General features: G+C 47.7%; 1 protein-coding gene across 3 annotated transcripts in view; it reads left to right on the top strand.

Annotated features, from left to right (window-relative positions):
• Window positions 1–2,147: 2,147 nt before the first annotated feature.
• The window catches only part of MRAS (muscle RAS oncogene homolog), a 41,467-nt gene continuing 24,107 nt past the window's right edge, over window positions 2,148–19,507 (top strand). For 2 of the 3 annotated variants that reach the window (XM_074828790.1, XM_074828791.1), the window contains exons 1-2: window positions 2,339–2,446; window positions 2,706–2,881. The gene's annotated coding sequence lies outside the window, so the exon portion shown is untranslated. Of the gene's footprint in view, window positions 2,209–2,338; window positions 2,447–2,705; window positions 2,882–19,507 lie in introns of those variants that run through there. The other variant, XM_074828792.1, reaches the window with a different exon arrangement.

The raw sequence follows: 19,507 nt of genomic DNA, 5'->3' as shown, positions 1-19,507 counted from the left end.
TGTGCTTAAAGCTGTATAGGGGGAAATGTTGGCTGAAATTTTAAGGCACTTCTTTCTTTTAGCTTTGCATTAAGTTCCACAGTTTGAAGCGTTGCCCATCCTGCACTCACATTCCCCCAGGAGGGCTGGTAAAGGGGGGCTCTTCATGCCACCGCCTCTGCTGCCAAACTGAACATGAAGTTTTGTTTGAGGGCTCCTTGGGGTGACTCAGCAGGATACAAAAATGCACTTAAATAGGAGTTGTATTGTGTAAGCGCTCAACCACAGCAGCAATTCCCCTTTAGCAATGTTGTTAACTAATACCCACTACAAGAAATTTAATGCTGCTCCAGATACTGGCTGGAATTGAAAGAGGAGTTTTTGGCTTTCCTCCTTAGATAATTTTAGTATTTCTTATGGGCAGGAAGGCTACTAAGAACTGAGGAATACCCCGAAGACCCAGTGTGCAGGAGCCAGGCCACAGGTTTTTCCTCTCAGATGCTACTGACTTTGGTATGAAACACATCGGAGATTTTCAGGTTTGGTTGTCTGAATATTGGGCTTGGTTTGGAAATCCAGTTATCTCCACAGAAGCAGAAATGTGCCTGCTCTGAAAGGTGGATCTGTTTAAGATGCCCAAGTACAAAGCTGAATGCTCTTAAAGACCTAAATGTGAAGCATTTGGCCTACTGGTTCCAGGACTGCTGCGTCCCCAGCATTTAGTGACAATATTTCCACACCTTTGAGAGTGTATAAATGACCTGCTGTGTTTTGACACTCATTAACAGGTACTGCTTGCCAGTGCTGCCCTGGCTCGTGGCAAGATGTGCTGATAGCAAGAAAACAGATTGCTTGTAGCCAGCCACCTCCATCGCTGCGCTACATAAAGCTGCTGACAAAGTCTGGCCTTGGGAAACTGAGGAGACCGTTTTGTCCCAAAAGGACAATTTGCAGCCAACAGAGCTGTTTTGCACCAAATTCACGTGCAAGCCTGTGACTCCTGTTGACAAATGCATGTCTTACAAACCCAGCTGTTGATTAATGTGAACAAAATGCCTCCGTCCTGTGGTTCGGTCAGGAAAGCCTGTGAGGGTTCTCCTGGACTGGACATGTCTCCCGTATCTCAAGATGGTGTGAGATTAGTGAAGAATTTTCAGGGTGAGCTGGCACAGTCACCGCGGCCAGGCACACTGTGGCTGCTTGCCCTCACCTCCTTCCTCACCTCCTTCATGCTGCTGGACCAACGCAGATTTTGAGGCAGACCCATGTATCTTGTTTGTAAAATGGCAGGGTGCTCCTCTCTGCCTCCTACTTACGTGGGAAAGACAGCATGGAGGCTCTTTCTTGTTTCATGCAGGCCAGACTGCCTTGGGTAGACGTTTGCAGGGAATATTGGGGTGTACGTGATGCTGATTTGGCACAGGAGGGGAGCTGGGACTGTTTGCTTGTCTGCAAGAACCGATTCGAGTCATACACATCTGCTTTGCAAACCAGCACAGAAGCCGCAAGGTAAATTATGGGATGCATAAATGCAGCCCCCTGAGATGCTCTGGGTGCTTGGCACGTGCCTGAGCACCCTGCAGGATTCTCCCCGAGATGCTCCCATGGTAGAACACGGGGCACAGCCAGGCTGACCAGCCTTTACCGACATGGATCATTCTCACGTCGCTGTCACCTGCGTCCTCTGTGAGGGCAGCGTGTGGAAATAACGAGCGGCCACGCAGAAGCTGGACTTTTGCTCCTGTCAGCTGCAAGGGGGGGAAAGTGTGAGGCGGGAAAGCAACCTGCCGGTGAGATGTGAAGCGCTGCTTTGGTTCTGTCTTTAGCGCCAAGGGCACAAAGGAGAAGTAGGAGAAGTAACCCCTGCCCGTGTGTTCCCTGAAGTCCCATCTAGGATGGGACTCCCTCCTCCTCCTCGTTTGCTGGCGGCTGCACAGACCCCCGCAGCCCGGAGGGTCGCTCCGCTCCCTTTCAGCCACAGGCCCCCCAGGGCGAGGTGAGGCTCCGGCCGCCCGCCCGGGCGGTTTAAGGTCCCGCCGCCTCCCGGTCCCGCCGCCGCGGTCCACCTTAACGCGGCGGCGGCTGCGGCGGCGGACGGGCCCATTGCCGCGCCGGGGGTCGGCGGGCCCCGGGCCCCCCCCGGGAGCCTCGTCACCGCCCCGCGCCCGTCGGACAGCGGCATGAAAATGAGTCAAAAGTGAGAAATCCGTCGCCGAGCCGCGGGTGATGGTGGGTCTCGGTCGCCCCCGAGAAACCCCCGGCGGCGGCACCCGGCCCGGCCCCCGGCGGCGGGGCCGGGCTATTTATAGCAGCCGCCGCGGCGATATAAGGGAGGGCCGGTGAGGGCTCCCCGGCCGCGGCCGCCGGGGCGGGAGCGGGCGGGGGCCGGGGCCGGCGGCACTGCCCGGCCGCGGGCGCCTCTTGGCGGGCATGGGCGGGCGCTGAGGGCGCGGCCCCGGCAGCCCGGGTGAGCGGGGCTTGGAGGGCTCGGGGGTGCTTTTAGCTGGGGGGGGTGGAGAGAGAAGAAGAAAGAAAGAAAAAAAAAAGCCAAACCCAATAAATCGTAGTTTGCTTTGCTTCTCCCCCCCGCCCCGAAGCGGGGAGGTGCGGGATAGCGCCGCGGGGAGTTGCGGCGCTCCACGCCTGAAAAGCCCGCGGGAGGGGTGGGATCACCGTGACACCCAGCGGTAACGGCGGCGGGGCTTTCCCCTTTTCTCTTCCTCCAGTAATTCCTGCTGACATGCGGTGCCCCGCTCTGGCATGAGCCCCCCCCGGCAGGAGGAGCGCTGCCCGGGCCCCGCCGCTTTCGCTGCCCGCGGATCGGTGTCGGGAGGAGAGGGCTGTCGCCGACTGTCGCCGCGGAGCCGCCGCACTCAGCACCGCCAGACGCCGGGTCGGGACGGTACGGTGGCTTTGTGCCGCGGGTCTGCGCGGCGGCGGTGGGCTCTCGGTGGCCGGGGGGGCCCGTCCTCGCCCGCGGAACGCCTGGGAGGTGGGATGTGTCGAGCAATGGCTGGACCGCTGCGGGTCTGGTGTCTTCGTCTGGGTGTGTGGCGGGGAGAGGGGGTCACTCTGAGTTACGCGGTGTTGTGGAAGATCTTTGTAAATTGAGGATTTGTTGGATTTTTGTCACGTCTGGGGTCTTTTACCCCCAGCCGATTCAGAGCCACTCTAAGCCTTTACTTTCCTACTTCTTGCGTGTTCTGATCTGTGTATGGCAAGATTTATCCTGCCTTAAAACTGCTCTTGGACCACTGAATACTTTGTGAAAGCTTCCAGATTCATTCGAGTTATTTGCTAGGCTTTTAGAAGACAGATATAGATGCTATCTTTAATTACAAAGAAACAAGGAGAGGAGGAGGTACTTTTTCTTTTCTGGTTTTACTTTTTCTTTGCTTTAATAAAAGAGACTGAACCACAGCTGAAGGACAAGGACTTTTCAGCTCTTGTGCTTGGGATTGCTGGGGATTAGAAAGAAAACTTGTAACTTTTTTTTTTTTTTCTTTTTTTAAATGTCTCAGGAGTCCTAGAAACAGTGTTTAGAAAACCCTGCTTCCCAGACAGAGAAACTAAGATAAAGCCACGCTGGCTGCAAGTTAAGAGTTAGACGTTGGGTGGACCAGTCTCATCATCCTGTGCCTGGCTGCTCTAGTAACCCTCCCTGTCAAGCTGATCGCTTTATGCAACAAACCGGGACTTTACTCTGTGGCAGTTGGGAGTAGAGAGTGGGGTTCTGTGCACAGCAGAGTTCTGACCCCTGTGTGAGGCTCTCCCCCAGCACGGGTAGCTGTAGCCCTGCTGCACCCATCAGCCTGCACTTTTCTACATTAGTTGCCTAATGTTATAGAAGTGTGAAAATCTAAGCCACCAGCTCCTTAGGTATCTGAAGTCCTCTAAGTTTGAATTTTGGTGGCAGGCTTAAAGGGATGCTATTGAATGGAAATGTTCTATTTATGTCTTATCTGGAAACAGTTGATCATACGGTAGTTGGTACTGAGAACAAGTGCACCAACTTTATAGTCATACCTGGATATAGATGCGCTTTCTGAATTTTCACTATGAAATTTTCCGATTAGCTCAGACCCTTTCTGCACAAGTGAGATGCATTTCAAAGGCCTAAAACTACATGGGTCAGCCCTCATTTTTCTTTATGAAAGGTGCTTGTCTGTTGCTCTGAATCTGTTAGGGGCATTGCAAAAATGGGGTCTATTAATTTAAGAAAAACTAGGAGAATATAAGAGGGAGAATAGGGGTGTGGCAAGGAAATTATGAAGTAATAGCTTTACAAAAACCTACCTCTCGGTACCATAGCTTTGGACTGCCTAATAGAGATAGAATTTCTTTCTATGTACTAGAGTCTGAAAATACAAAACTGACAGCATCTCTTTAAAAATAATATTGCATACAGAAAAAGAAGTGTTCTTCTATTATAGTTCTGCATCAATTTGTTTGACTTCCTTTGATTTTGCTCCTCCATTCCAGGAGATATCCCACACGATAGTGTGTGGCCCAGATTGCAGAGGGCCAAACACCCCACCGGCAAGACTCCCAAACCAGAGCAGCTGCACCAGGGTCGGAGCCAGCCCAGCATTTGTTTTCAGAAATGATGTGAAAGGCAGTTTCTATTTATTGAAGTTTTTTGTGGGTGTTTTCACAAGCTCGAAATTTTTTTGCAGAGGAACTAAGAATTACAGAAACAAAGCATGCCTTCTTCATGGGGGGAGTTTTTGGTATGTGTTGTGTTGGGTTTTTTTTTTTTCTTAAACTGGGACTGAGGTTAACAAAAGGGAGGAATAAAATTGTATCATCTGGTGGTTAGAGAGGACTTCTTTCCTTCTCCCCACACATTTTTTGGCACTGGGGGAGACATAGCATTTGGGGACTGGAAGGAGGAGGAGGAGTTCTGTATGTGAGCTGGTGTTGTCATTAGCAAAGTAGGACACAAGGGCAACGTAAGGACAAGTGAATATAGGAAAAGTGAATGTGATGAATCATTATCGTTGACATCGTGCTGTGGTTCCTTAGAGCTCTTCTTTAACTGCGGACAGAAACAGCGTTCTGCGCCTCAGACCTGCATGGCCCTTTAGCTCACACCAAGTGCTGCCAGTGGTGTTTCGCTGTTGAGACCATCAGGACAGAAACTCTGCTCCCTTCTGCTCTTCATTCCGGAGGGCTCCTTGAAGAAAGCTGTTTCGCTTTGTTCATTTCTGCCCTTTTTATCTTATCTCTTTGGGAGTGAAATATTTTTTGTGGCTGGATTCAAGCCAAGAGTCGCTACCTACCTCCTGCAGTTGCCAAGCCAGGCAGCCCTGCTGACCTGCTGGGTACAGGTGAGTCAGTTTATTAGGATGAATCAGTCTGCCCTATGAAAGTTTTAGGCTTCAGGTGCCAACTGGACCAGTCTTAATTTGGTTTTGCCTGGTCTGTTTGCTTTGCACTGCTGCAGCCACGCTGTCGCTCCTGGTGGTTCCTCGCCCCAGCCTCGCTCAGCCTTTGCAGCCTGCGCAGGGCCTCTGCTGCGGTGTGGTGCCCCTACATGCAGGAGCTGCCCTTGTCTCAGAGTTGTAACTTGTCCATGACTGCACATCCCTTTACCTCCCTTACCTGCAGAGACGGAGGCAGGAGGGATTGCACCTCAGCATGGGAATGTGCAGCCCTCGATGCAGAGCGTACTCCAGATTCTGGAGATGGAGAATATTAACATGAAACTGCAGGAACGAAGAGGGGAGTGTTTTTGCATGGTGGCGGTGTTTCATAAGCTTTTACTGTCGTAAATAAGTAGAACAGGGTCGAGGGGACAGATCCAATATGGAAAATAGGGAATTCATTTTCAGGCTTCCACGACAGTACTATAAACAGGGCTGAGGAAGAGAAGTGGTGTTAAAAGATACGGAAATATGCACTGAAAGTTACTTTTCAAACATCAATGATGTTATTCCTGGTGTCTGAGGCACCCAAGTTTAATGAAGTATAAAGCAGAGGGCTTTGGGAGGATTTGGTCCAAATGAAAACAGAATGAGCGTGGGACTGGCAGATGGGAGGAATGTTAGCCCACTCCTTGGTGGAGTTACTGCTGCCTTCTCCTGTTGTTGCCTACAGAGGGACTTGACAGAAGATACTGGGCGGGAGGGGGGAGGGGAGTACAGCTTTCCTGTTCTACTTGAATGTCACTGGCTGTATTTTTTTCCATGGGGAAATGAAGGTCCAACGCTCCAGTGGGTCACATCCTGAGTGTTTGTATCCAATGTAAATCTAGAGCAAGTCCATCAACTTCAATAACATCTGCAGTAAGCCACAACTGGCTCTTTCTGAACAGAGAGAAGAAATGAACAGCTGTAACTTCAAATACTGAATTTTTTGGCGTACTCATTTTTTTGAGATTTATGACTCTCTTATTCTCCATTTGAGAATGTAGTGGAGCAATTGCTTATCCATGCATGCGTGTATATGTGAGAAAATGTCAGCAGAGGAGTAATACATATGGAAGTCTTGCATAGAGATATGGCAAACTGGCCACCTGTTCTTAGATGATGAAATAATTATAGAAATATATTTCTCCTGAAGTAATGATTGAGGGAAGGGGTGGGGGCAGGGTTGGGAGAGGTTAATGATATTTTTAAGTAGTTTGCTGTACTTATAGTACTTCTGGTGCTTATTACTGACCCTCCTGCTAGTTTTACTGCTTCAGACACTCATTCTTCAGTAAGTGGTGGTTAGTGCTGCGCAGATGTATAGGTTTCATCAGAGAGACCAGTCCAATGGCTGGAGCTTGCTGAAGAGATGTGAAACCTGCCCTCAGGTACCTTCTCTGTCACAAACTGCCCAAAGGCAGGTAGGCTAAGGTCAGCAACTCTTATAGATACCCATAACTGTGAATCTGCCTCTCACTGAGCCCGCTTTTCTTCTTTCTAAAATGGGGTAGTAGAAGTTTCTTCTTTGTGGGGTATGTTGGGAGCATAAATATAACAAATGCAGAGGTACTTCAGAAGGCATCTGAGATACTCTGGGATTATATTCCCCTTCCTGCTGCTTCTCTTCTGGCCAGAATTGACCAGCAGAATTGCTCAGTGCTTTTACAACTGAGGGGTTTTTTTTAAAGTTTTGGCTAAATCTTGTTTGCCTCAGAATTTGTTTGCCATTGATGGGCTTGAGATTAAAATCTTGAACTACTTTCTTCTACTACTACTATAGAGCAGCTTAAAAAGCATGCTGACACCCCTTCACCTTCTCGCAGATAACATAATGCCTGCCTTCCCTTCTCTTTCAGAAGATCTGCTTCTGGAAAGAATGTTGTACCAAATACTACACTTTATGTAGTGTAGTAAAAATGGGTTTTTTCTTCATCCATCTTAGCCCTTCACTGTCTAAGCTTTGATGCTGCAAATTCCACATAGTTTCCTACAATGCTTCTCTTTTGAATGTACAACAGTTCTCATTCCCGTATTAACTTGCTAAACCTACCTGAAGTAGCTGCTTCATTTCATGGAGGGGAAAATCTACGTATTTTCCCAAAGGTAGGGGAAATGCCCCCAAATGGTTTGCTGATCTCTGCTCTCTCTGTTTGGTTATTGCCAACTCCTGACTGCATCTGCCTAGTTCTAGGTCCAGAGATGAATGTCACTGAGGACTTCCTGGGGACTATTTCGCATCTGAATGGTGACTAGTAATGATCAAACATGGTGGGTCAGACCACTGGTTTATGTAGTGACTGGTGTTAGTCCACTGAAGACCAAACAGCGGCTCCAAGTTTTCATCAGCTCCATTGAAAACAAGTACAACTGCATCAGCTCGCAGACAGTTTACAATAAACCTGCTCCCCAGGCTGTGGGTTAACCTCACTAAGTGTCTCCTGGGGTCAGGTCTGTTACTCTTGTATGTGAAAATAAGTCTTGGTGTGCTTTCTGATTTACTGGAGTGTAAATAAAGCAAGAAGGTCTTTCACTTACAGGCTCACTCATCGGCATATATTAGTAACGCTCATCAGCTTTTGACTGGAACTTTGATGGCATAATTACTCTAAAAGGTTAACATATTCAAAACTACCTGTGTGACTTTGGGAGTTGGATTCCTAGGAGTCTTAGTCATTATTTTAAACAGGAATGAGCTTTTTAAGCCACACATACTCCTGGAAGTTTTAAGAAAAGACTTCTGTTAACATGTCTTTAAAATGACAGTTTCTAGGACAAGTGTGGCAGCTCTGCCAGTCCACTCATTTCAGATATTAAATAAGGAGATTGAAGAAACAATTAGAAAAACACCGTGGAAAATAGATTCTCATGGGTAATCTTACTAGAGAGGTCCAAGATGTAAAAATGTCTATTCTTCAGTCACCTGACAGCAGTATGGATGTGAGCATGTGTTTTCAGCGATGTCTTTAGGGCAGCTGGGAGGATGACTGTTATCTCAGCCGTCACTGTAGACAGAGCAAAACATATATTTCTCCAGACACAGTTTGGTGCACTGAATTCAAACTACTTGTGACTGGAACAGTTTGAGTTACCAGGGCAAACAATGTTATCAGAAGAAACATAAACTAAGAAAACAGTCTTGCATACTCTAGTATTTATGTTTGTGTAGGTAAGACTTTAATTTGCTATTAGTGTTTGGGGTTTTTTTCAGCAGTGATGGATTAGTCTTGGTACTTGTGTGATTTTTAAAGCATTCCTGTAACACTTGTAATGCAAATCTATTTATTTTGCAACATACCTGTGAGATAGAGACCTGCTGTTTATCTCGCTTGTACAGCTGGGGAACTGGAGTATTCAGTAAAGCTAAACACAGCACACAAGATCATGCAGGAAAGTCTGCAGTAGGACAGGCGGGAGGGTGCTGAAACTGGGTCTCAATTCCCAGGAAAACCACCAACCTCTGGTCCATGCTTTTCCCATCAGGTTCCTCCTTGGTGCTTCTGATGCAGCTTGGGGCGTTTCTTTGGCTAGACAAGGTGGGGTTTGGCTTTTCTAAGGAGGAAAGCTCAAGCCTGATGATGGAGGGAGGAATGGATGGAGGGAGGGTGGATGTATGTCTGGGGGAAGATGGGGAATGGGGAGCATTCCCCAGCTAGAGATGCCACCACCACTTCTTCAGTGAGCCCAGCTTCCCCAGTGCTGGCACAGGCTGCTTCACAGCTATTGAAATTCCGTTCCTCTGGGGAAATCTCTGCTCTTCCTCTGCCCAGAGCCATCTCTGCTCTTTTTAATAAAGTTGATATGAGTGGCTGGATTGATGATGAAGCCTTCTGCCCAGCCGCTGGCTCCACATCTGCTGCCACTGTGTTGTGTCCCAGGCTCTGTGACAGAGGATAGCTGCCTTCACTCCACCCTGGCCTTGTGAGGGGCACCAGTGTTTTCATTTTGGGGGAGGAAGCTGTCACAAAGCTGGCAGGAGGAATTTTTTGTTTTGGTTGCATGATTAACAGTATTAATATGAGTTTTATTGCTCAGAATGTATCCATGTTTATAGGATGCTATATTTAAAAAGGAGAAAAAATGAGTCATGGGGAGCTATGCTAATGCTAAGTATTTATGTCTACCTCTTGTGAGGCTGAAGGCAGCGGGAGCTGAGCAACACTCTTGCGAGGATTTACGGATCAAACTAAAGCCCAGTGAAGTCAGCTGTAAGTCACACTGTGCCTTGCTTGAGGCCTGTATCGTGTATCTTGTGCTGGTTGCAATGAAATGCTCTTCTTGAAAAACCCGGGAGTGCTCAGTGCTGTTGACTTCCCTGGGCTGAGGCAGGAGCTCGCTGAGCTGCAGGCTGCGGTAGAGATTTTGCCCTCCCAGAGGTTACTGCTCCTCTGCTGGAAAGTCACACCTCGTTTGGTCGCAGCCAGGGCAGAGATGTCCCTGTGCCTCTCAGGCCATGCCTGCAGCACCATGTGAGTGGGAGCAGGCAGAGCCTGGGCACATCTTGGCTTCAGCCCGCTCCTCTGCAGGAGCTGTAATCCCAAAGAGGAGTGAGGTAGGCTCTGCTTTCAGAGCCCGCTAGGGACACAGGGATGCCAGGGTTTGGATACTTTCACTTATGGCATGTCTTGACACTAATTCAGTTGGCTTGCACTTAGTTATGAAGTGCAAGTGTTGGTGTTTGTTTTGATTTATTTAAAAGTTCCTTAATGAGATAGTGATCTGTTTGAGAGGGCCAGTGAATTCACCTTTCCAAGTGTCTGCTTGCCAGCGTGGCTCAGCTCTGATCACAGGTAGAGAAGGGACCAGGACTGGGATTTCACTGCTGGGTGGGCCAAGAACAGGGGATGGAGATGGACTCACTCTCAACAAATCCAGACAGCGTTGTGTGCCTGGAAAATGCAGATTTGGTAACAGCAAGGTGCTCTGCAGCTTCTCTGTTTTGCCCATGTATTTAAGAGGAGGAGTTTTCAAAGTGAGCAGAAAATAATTATTAAAGTGAAATCTTCAGTTTATTGGGCTTTTTGTTTCATTTTGTTGTTGGGGTTTTTTTTTTAAGAATTGGTCTTACAGTATGAAAATGAATATGTTTAAGCTTCCTTCAATATATTTTTGAGGGGTACACTGGAAAACAGAAAAGGCTGTAATAATGTAAGGCAGGTTCTGGTTTGTGAAAACAAATACTTGCTCATCTTGCAAATGTAAGAGGGTTTAAAAAGCTATTGAACAGGGATCTGTTATTTGCATTCCTGGAAGCACAAAGCCAATGGTGAGTCTGATAATACAATAGCTGGAACAAAGACCCACCCAACCCAAGTAAAAAGGATGTTAATGGACATTGGTGTAATGGGAATCCCATCCATTTTTTTCTTGAACTGACCTTCCCACTTAAAGGGCTACTAAAACATCCACTGTAGCGTGTCTCCAGGCACCTGGTCACTCCAAAAAAGCATTTAGAGGATTTTCTTCTGTAAGTTTGAGAGTCTGCGATACAAACTCTTTACCAATTGGTTGTTGTGACACAGAAAGACTCCAAAAGGGTATGAAATGACAAAAAGTAACAGAATGCAGATGGAATTTAATCTTTCAGGCACATCCAGACACTGTTATCGGGTCTGTCATCTGTACTTAACATGCCCAGATAGCTCTTGAGTGGTCTGCGTAGACAGCTGGTAATTTAGTAGAGATTGGGATCTTCAGAAAATACACAGCTGATGTCTTGTGTAATACTTGGTATGGAAGTATTAGTGCCACCAGCCTAAGTACAAGACTTGCCAGGTGGGGAACATCTATCTATAAAGTAGGACTCTTTGGGAAGAAGTTATTTGGTACCCAGCACTCAATCCCAGGAGGACTCATGAAGGGACTTGTGCTGTGGGGTGATGAACTGGGAAGGAGGAGATCAGTGAAGGAGTTCCTTTGGCTCAGTAGTGCTTGCTGCTTGATTGAAGTTGGTTTGATAGCTGCTGGTGTTTAGTGGGTACAAGAGTCCCCAGCTAATCTCGGAGGAGGAGACATGCCCCAGTGCTCTGGGAAAACCCTAAACTGTTGCAAATTGTTCTTGTGAAACAGCAGTGCAACATTATTGCCATTGTAGCTCTCAGAGCAGCGTGATCTCGCTGTTAAGGTCCCTGCCTAGCCACAAGTCTACATCTGACATAACTGGCCTTGGAGAAGAAGGCAGGTGTCGCCTGAGCCCATCCTGTGCACGCCCTGCTTCACTTCCACCTGAAGAGACCTTGGTGGTAGCTGGTGAAGGATCGTAACTCTGGACTAGAGGTCCGAAGCTTGCGATGAACTGTAGCAATGAGGTGGACTTGAATGAGTACTTGCAGCTCTTCCCTCAGAAAATATTTTGTAGCTCAAGGGCAGAGCGCTGGGAGAGAGACTTCTCTGTTTCCTTCACATGCTGTGGATGCTTTCAAATTTAATCTGCAAACTGGCAAAATATCAGGCATGAGGAGCTGAGCAGACCATTTGCTTTTCTTGAGGTTCGGTCTGGTCCAAAGAGATACGGAATGCTCTGTTAAAATGCTCTGCTGAGCGTCTTTTCCTCTGCACGTTCTGCAAAACGGCTCCATGCAGCACAGACATGCTGATAAGATGCTTTATCACCCCTGTCCTATGAGCCCCAAGTATTTTGTTATGTGAGATTTACCTGTAGAGTATTAAGTCCATCTTCAAAAGTTTGACTTGGACTGAAAGCCTGCAGACTGTGAAAAGTCTTTCATGTTCATCAGCAAAGTTAGCTAGGAGATATATAATTTCTTACTCTTTTTGCAATGTAGCAAGTCTGTTTAATTAAGCATCTGGGATTTGAATTATTAAATAACAGAACAGTTTCAATCTACTTTTCTGTTGGTAAAGATCTCCAGCAACCCGTTTTAACTCCTTGGATTTTTAAATTATGAGCTTCAGAAACTCTTTGAACCTCAGGAGGACGACTTACTGGATCCAGAAGGGCAGAGAAATACAACTCTTATTCTAAGGTCTCCTGAGCACAGCAAGTCACTCCCTATTGTTTACATACCAGCCTCACAAGAATATGGGAATAAGTGTTAGGTTGCTGAAGCAAAGCAGAAAAACTGTGTTTTCAGGCATATCCTGCATTGAAGCATCTTTCTGGTTTTGTACAGCGTAAGAAAAAATTCTGTGCTTTCGAGGCCAGATTGCCTCATCTGTTTTGAGGTTAAAAAAAAAAAAAAATTAAAAAAGTAATAGTAGTTGCAGTCTGCATGGGCTTGGGAGGGTTCACTGAGAGATAGGAAGGGACCAAGAGGAGTCATCTAAGCCAAAGTGGTGAAGGGTTGCTGAACTCGGGCGGTGGGTGGAGGTCTGCCACCTTCAAGGCAGTGAGCGAGGAGCTGGGGAAGGAGGTGAGGAAGTGGCTGCTAGTGTCCATGGTGGGGGCAGAGGTGCAGGCAGCCCTGGGCAGAGTGTCCTCGAGGGCAGCAGGAGATGAGGGACTTGCTGACAAAGCCACCTGGCACCAACAAGCTCCCAAAATGCTTCCCAACCTCAGGAGTGCTCCAGCTCCCCAAGCCCTCCTGACCCCAGGCTAATGTGCTCTGGCTCCTGTTTGAGACCAGTGCACTTCAAAAGCCTTGTCAAGTGGAGGGGGTGGGTGGACACAGTGGGTGGAGCTGATGACCCAAAATACCATTTCCCCTTCCTAAGGCTGGGCGTATACCAAACTTGTGTCTCTGTGTGGTAAAAGAATATGAACCAAAAGTGCTGAGAGATGCAGTGGTTAAATTGAAACATGCTGTGGCAAGATGAAAGTAATCTTGTCCCTTACCAGCCCTTAATGCTTTGGGGCTTTATTTATTTTTTTTTTTCCAAGTGGCTGCGATCCATGGTGTCTCTATGTGTGCTTTTAATAGTTTTTTATATGCAGAAACATGTCAAGACACCATCAGGGTGAACCCTACTATGTTGTGTTATAGCTCACAAGGTCAAGATGAAACATAAGAATATTTACGGTTGTCTTTCAGTTCAAAATTTATTTTTGTAGTGTCCTTGAATGTACTGAAGCATATGAAAAAGACCCCTATGTGGAGTCAATGTCCCTTAGGGAGAACCCAGCAGTTCAAAGAAGGGCCAGATCCAAATTTCTTGCTCTTTCTGTGAGTCTGGTATGTAAAATATGACATAAATGAGAGATTTACACAAGTTGCCAAAACTAAGGCTAACATCTTTTTGCTTGGTGTTTAAAAATAATGGCACTATACAAGCATAGGAATGGCATATAAGATCTACCAGAAGGTGAGAGCAACACAACGCTGCATCCCACTATTTTTGAGAAAAGACCTTGATGTCTTGACTTCGTTGTGACTCTGCAGCAGGATACTGTTGTACTTCACAGCTGTGTGGTGGATGGAAGTTAAAAACGGATCTTCCTGGGCTCTGATGGCAGACCCTAAACATTTCTATGAAACTTCTCAGCCAAGTTCTGTAGGGGATTGAAACTCAGGAGAATCTGAGGAAAGAAACCTGTTCAAACAGAAGAGCAGGGCAACTGAACCAAAACAATGCTCAGGAAGAGGTAATCAAGGACCAGGGGTTCTTCTGTGAAAGTAGCTCTTGATTTGACCTCAGTTCGTCTAAACTCAGAAACTTTGGTCACTTACTTTGCTTTGTTCAGTTCATGCGTGGTCTTACCTGTGAAACGACCCTTCCCATTACCCAGGTAAAGCAGAAACCCTGTACACTTGTGGGAGACAGTGTTCTGTACCACTGCAGGTACAACTGCACGTAGTACCACTCACACTTAAGGAGAAGGGGGTGTGTCCAGCCCCAGTCAGTGATGAGCAGTGTGGTGATATCCGTGTCTAACCAATGTTTTCCCATCAAAGGTCTTTATCTGCCCCTTCACCAATGCTGAGTGGTGTGTATTTGCTGTCTATGTTGCTGAGGGGAGGGAGGTCCTCAGTGAGTCGGCTGTAGCCCAGCACATGTCCTCATCCCTCCAGGACAGCATCCCCTTGGGGAATCTGACTTCACAGCTTCTGGAGATCTGTTAATGCCAGCCCGATGATTAGACAGAAGGCATCGTCTTTGGCGTGTGTCACTGGGAGGCTGAGTACCTTGAAGGCTGAATTCTGAAATGAGTATAACGTGTGGTGTGTTTCTCCCATGTGAATGCTAAAACCAGTTTATAGGGCAGAAGCAGAAGATGTTATTGTTTGGTATGTGTGAAAGATGCTTTGTGGCAATGGCAGCAGAGGGTGTGCCTCTGCCTTTTCCTTTAACTGGGGAGAGACTCTGCTGTTGCTTTTTCTTTTTTCCCAAATGGCAATTGATTTTTGAGGGGGTTTATCTTTTCCTGAAATTGTGAGTGAATTTCTGATGTGATTGCACAGACGTAGTGGTGGTTGGAGCCCTGCTGTTGCCTCATTCATCAGAGGTGCTTCTCGAGAGTGCAAAACACTTTTGAGGTATGATTTCCCATAGAATGCTAATCCAGTGAAGTGCTGTAGACTCACTTGCTGGCACTGTTTAAATCCATAATGCAGCACCACCTGCCAAACCACGGGGCATAATGGAAGTGTTAATGAATGTACATATATACCCTCCCACATGGCTGCAAGTTGAATGACTTAAAAGTTGAGGCAGAGGGTTCAGACTGAATATAGAAGGAACCAGGCTTAGGGTATCCTGATGCAGGTCTGTGCTGAAACTGGAGGGTGAGGGGTGGCCACAGGGGTCTAAAATTGGGTCAACATAGGCTGCTATCAAACATGTTGATTTTCATGTTGATTTCTGATATATGGAATCATCCACTCATGACACCTGAGAAGAATCTTGAGCATTCAACAGCAAAGCACAGGTACTGAGCAGCACTGGCTGGGACCCTGGTACATCTTTTCCAAAGGGGTATCTTCACGGGATGTTTCTCTCCAGTGCTGACAGGGTGAATGCACTTGATAGGAGGGAGGAATTGAGTCATGCATGGGTAAACTCTGTTCCTCAAGGGTGGTTTGGCCCATTGCCTGCTGGTCTGAGCGTCAAGGTGTGTATTTGCCACTGGGAGGGCTTGCCCAGGCTGGCAAGGAGCAGGAGGAGGACAGCGGGGAGGGAGCTGACAGCCAAGGAGGTTGCCAAAGAGAAGGGCTGAGAAGAAGCACCAGGGCTGGCCTGGCACGTGGCTAGGATGCTGGTGTTGTCGTGCACCCTGTCCTCAGGCAGGTTCATGGGGATGCTGTGGCCTCATGGAGCTGTGCATCACCACGTGTACGGCAGAGGTGGGGGCTGCACAGCCCCCCACATCCCACTCCTTACTCTGGTACCCGACCCTGAGCTCTGCCCACACTTCTATTTCAAACAAGGCCATTGGATTTGCCAAGTACAGAGTCACCTCCCCAGCATGTTGTACGTAAATAAGAGGCTCATGCTCTTGGCAGACGCTGTAACAAGCCTGGAAAAAATGACTGTTATGAGTCCTGGGCCAATGATGAGATCTTGGAGTCTTCCAAGTGACAGAGTAATGACATGGACCTGGGAAATGCCTGGAAAATGGCTTTGCACACAGTTCTGGGATTTAGAGTCATGACATTCTACCTAGAATCTGCCAGGTGCCTCTTTGGGTAAACCTGAGAGATGGCTGTTCTTTCATCTTCTGAAGTCCATACTGGTGAAGCTCTACAAAAGCTCCAGCATCACAGACCAGCACGCTCTGTGTTCTTCTGTACCTGGAAATAAGTATTAAATGGGTTGCAGGACTGTCCTCGAGCCAGGAGCCTGGGAAAGTTGACAGCCCTACAAGCTTGCCCTGTGCCCTGGGGTGTAGAAATGTTGCAGAAACATCTGCGCTGCCCCATAGCTCACAGGTAATTCCAGGGAACACTGCAGTGCAGAGAGGGAATGGACGATCTGTCTATTTTTCCATAGTCTTTTTGCCTGGAAAGGGTAGTCATGAGTCAAGTTTTGGAGAAGATCTGCTGTAGAGCATAGGTTTTGGAAATAGCCTGAAGATTCCCACTCTCTGCACCTTCCTCCATCTGCCCCAAGAGAGGGAGCATCAGCCTGGTCTTTATAGGATTCACCCATACTCTCATGGAAATGCTATTACCAGGGACCTTTGCAGCCTTGAGCTCTTTACATCTGTCTGAAGAGATGCCAGGTGTGTTTGCCAGGAGGGAAGGTAGTCTTTAAAAAGCCATTTACATCCCAAAAGACATCGGGTAGCAACACCAGAGATGTAAAAAGCATTAAATACAGAATTGAGCCTGACTGGAAGAAAAACTTGGGGCCAAATGCATTGATTGATTTGCAGGAAGGTGACTGGAATGAGATGGCCCTGTACCCTTTCCATCCATAAACCATCTCCAGAGCATCCGTAGGTGCCATGAAGTCTGTGCACTGGCTCAGCTATGCCTGCCCTGTGCACGGCATGATGTCCATAAGACCGTAGTGCAGCGAGCCATCAAGGAGCTGGGTGGTGGGGTGGGTGCATACTATCGAGGTGGGTGGACACTATCAAGCACCCCTTGTTTTGGCAGGGGGACGTGGGGCCATGGTGGGGAAGGCAGGGTGGAGCCATGAGGATAGTTCATGTTGGGCAGTTCTTGCCGCTGCTCAGGACCCCCCCACAGCTCCGTGCTGCGGTGCACAAATTCATCGCATGGGCTGCTTCTACCTGCCCAAGGCGATGCTGGCTGAGGCCAGGAGGGCTATGCCACACACATCTGGCTGTGCCATGCACATCTGGCCACATCACCAGCAGCAGGGCTACATGCAGGCAACAAAGCATCTGGCTGCAAACTGAGCACTGCCGCAGAACTGGGTTGTTGGTTCAGAAACCTTGCTGAGCAGTATAAGAGCAGCAAAACCATCCAGGGCAGTGGATTTGGGGTCTTTTTATTGGTGTGTCAGCAGGCTGGGATGTGTAGGAGGGAAGCTGCCCATTTCCAGGGATTGTGCGAGCAGGAAGGGCAGCTATTGGAATTTGAAGCCGCTTCCTCCACTGTAAATTTGTTCTTGTTGTGTTATCTCTGGCTGGGCAGGGCAGGGGAACATCTTGGCCATCTGATTTTTTGCTACAGTATGTTTAGGTCAGCTTCATTGGTTCCATGATAACATAGGAGAGGCATTCCTGGCCTCACTAGTGAAGAATTTTCAAGATTCAATACAGGAATCTGTCATCCCATTATGTCTCCTGAGAGCTTTGGAAATAAATGAGTAAGGAAGGGGATGGTGGATTTAAACACACAAGAAGTGATGGAAGTAAAAGTAGCTGAGCCATCTGTTTCATCAGGCCCTAGTTACTGTGCAGGGCTGCTCTCATTTCATGCCTTGGCAAAAGGCTTGCATCAACCTCCAGTGGACACCCCTAAACTGGCGACCACACAGTTTTAATAGAGGTCAGAGAGGTACAGAAATGGATATCACATAGCTGCTTTCTGGTCGCATATCTGGATTCTCCTACAAACTGGTACCAGCAGTGCTGTAACTCTACAGATGACCCAAATCTGACTTAAGTATTGTTTTTAATTTAAAAAATAATGATAATCTGGCTTCTGCATCTGACTGTTGGCTTGTCAGAATCATAGGAGTCTTCTTACGTATTTTGAAAAGGGCACTACATCACTGACAGAAACAGGCTGAAGATTAATGGAGTTGTGGGAGGTGGAGGAGGAGTTGGGGGAGGGAAATGGAGTTTGTTTTGGATGACATTCGTCGATATGATTGACGCATGGTGTCCTGCATTTATATACAGACCAGGACACGGACAAGCATGTGCTTCCGAGTAAATATGAGTGAGCCCCTGAGCCCAGCATGGCCACAGGAAAGCGGCTGCTCAGTCCTACAGCAAGGGCTCCTTCTTATCACTTAAGGATTCGCAGCAGGGGGAGGCGGGGGGCCGCCTACCACCTAAGCAATTTCCACTGACGCAGCTTTTTATTATTATTATTTGTTCAGACTATAATTCCATGTTTCCTGAAATAACTACCAAGTATTCTTCAGGCAGCTACTGCCTTTAGCTGCCTTTTGTCGAATCTCAAGTGCTTCATTACTCCCCCGGTGCATTTTCTTTCTCTTACAGTAAATCTGAGCAGCATCTGTGTGGTGGGGGAGGCGATAAGATCTTGGGTTGAAAAGGAGAAAAGGTCTGACTGGCACAGGGAGCCAGTAAGGAGTTCAGGGAGCACAGCCCTCAGGCCATAGCAATCTTTTTGTGCTGGAGGAAAATTCACCAGGCCACTTCCAGGACCTACAGCTACATGCCCCAGATTCAAAACCCAACCGGTTGCAGCTCTTTATTGCTGGGTTGAGGATTTTATTTTTAAACAACAGTTGGTTTATGGCTTTTTTTTTTTTTTTTCTCTCCTCTTTAGTAGCAGTCTGATAGTACTTTGATCACTGCTCCAAAAGGAAGTGCCTGTAATTTCCTGTGCAGGTCTTGCCAGGTGCTGGGCTCCATCAGATCTCCTGGAAGCTGATGGGAGTTGAGAGTGCTCTCACCTAGCAGGATCCTCCTTATTAGAAAACCTCAGAGACTTGAAACGTCACTTGGGTTTTGAAGAACTTAGTGCCAGAACTACAAAGGGCATCAGGCTCTGGCTTCCCACATGACGGATCTTTTCCATGCTGACTTCCCACTGAAGGCTTGCACATAGTCCAGCTTTTGCTCGGTGTGTCGTTTTTGAGGCATTGACCAGGCAGGAAATCTGACAGACTGGAGGAAACCTGGCTAAGAGTTAATCATCTTTAATAATAATTGGCAGTAGTTGTTTATACACCTACGTGTCCTTTGGCTCTCAAAGGTTTGGGACACAGTCATGCCTACTCGAGGGAGAAATTCCTGAAGTTCATTTGGTCCTGATCAGCATGACTCAAGGGAGACATCTGCCTCCTAAAAGGGCATGTCCCAAGTTTCAAGGGTTCTCAGTAGCTCCCAGTCCAAGAGATTGCCTGCAACACATAAGGCTGAACTATTTTGGTACCTGGCGAGCGTCTCTGGGTGTGTCATGGTGGTTGTGTGGCTGCAGCCAGCAGTCTACAAGAGGAACAGAGAGGGAAGTGTTCAGATCTTGCAGAGTTTCAGCCCTGGAGGCATTGCATGGAGCTGCTAATGCTTGCAAAGTGGACGGGTAAAAGGGCATAATTGAGTGAGCTGTGGC

Source organism: Strix aluco, chromosome 6 (assembly GCF_031877795.1).
Source record: "Strix aluco isolate bStrAlu1 chromosome 6, bStrAlu1.hap1, whole genome shotgun sequence".
NCBI lineage: Eukaryota > Metazoa > Chordata > Aves > Strigiformes > Strigidae > Strix > Strix aluco.
This window is presented reverse-complemented; position numbering and strand designations above follow the sequence as displayed.